Below are 1035 nucleotides of genomic sequence, written 5' to 3'. Positions count from 1 at the left end.
AGTATTTGGAGTCGAAAAAAGTGGTAGACTTATTCGAGTATCTGATAAACATGGATGATAATTCAAATAATCAACATAACGATAACAATAATAATAATAATAATCAAGAACATGATCAATTAAGAACACTTAGGCACCATATGAACCCTATTAGAACTATTGCCCCATCTTGTTTAGTTTTTCCTCTTGATGCATCTAATTTACACTTTAAACCTCAAATTATTCAACTTTTACCAAATTTTCATGGCTTAGATTCTGAAAATCCATATTTACATCTAAGAGAATTTGAGGAAGTTTGTAACACTTATAATGATCAAAATTGTAGCATGGATATAGTTCGATTAAAGCTTTTCCCTTTTTCTTTAAAAGATAAAGCTAAAACATGGCTACAAAATTTGAGATCAAGTTCAATAAGATCATGGGAAGAAATGCAACAACAATTTCTCAAAAAAATTTTCCTTCCCATAGAACAAACTCTTTTAAAAGTCAAATTACTACTTTTTCTCAAAAACAAGGAGAACCATTTTATCAATGTTGGGATAGATATAAAGAATTACTTAATACATGCCCACATCATGGTTTTGAAAGATGGAGAATAGTTTCTCACTTTTATGAAAGTCTAATACCTAAAGATAGGCAAATGATAGAATTCATGTGTAATGGAACTTTTGAAGATAAAAACCCAAATGAAGCTATGGAGTATTTGGATTCATTAGCAGAAAATGCTCAAAATTGGGATAATATAGGCACAATAGAACCACCAACAACTAAAATCAATAATTCAACAAATGGGGGTGGTATCTATAATCTTAAAGATGATATAGATATTCAAGCCAAACTTGCATCTTTAGCAAGAAAAATTGAGTCATTAGAAATGAATAAGAGTGGTCAATTAAAAAGTATTCAAGAAATTGTTTGTCATATATGTGATACACATGATCATGTTACAAAAGATTTTCCAACATTATCTTCATTTAAAGAATGTCTCCTTTAACAAGCAAATTATGTTAACAATTATAAAAAACCAATACTAGA

General features: G+C 28.8%; 1 non-coding gene across 1 annotated transcript; it reads right to left on the bottom strand.

Moving 5' to 3' along the window:
* Positions 1–471: 471 nt before the first annotated feature.
* LOC140969301 (small nucleolar RNA R71) lies at positions 472–582 on the bottom strand. The gene has a single exon (XR_012173915.1). It is a non-coding gene; the product is annotated as a small nucleolar RNA R71 (small nucleolar RNA).
* Between the last annotated feature and the right edge of the window lie 453 nt (positions 583–1035).

The sequence above is a fragment of the Primulina huaijiensis genome, unplaced genomic scaffold, assembly GCF_012295235.1.
Source record: "Primulina huaijiensis isolate GDHJ02 unplaced genomic scaffold, ASM1229523v2 scaffold40419, whole genome shotgun sequence".
Lineage (NCBI taxonomy): Eukaryota > Viridiplantae > Streptophyta > Magnoliopsida > Lamiales > Gesneriaceae > Primulina > Primulina huaijiensis.
This window is presented reverse-complemented; position numbering and strand designations above follow the sequence as displayed.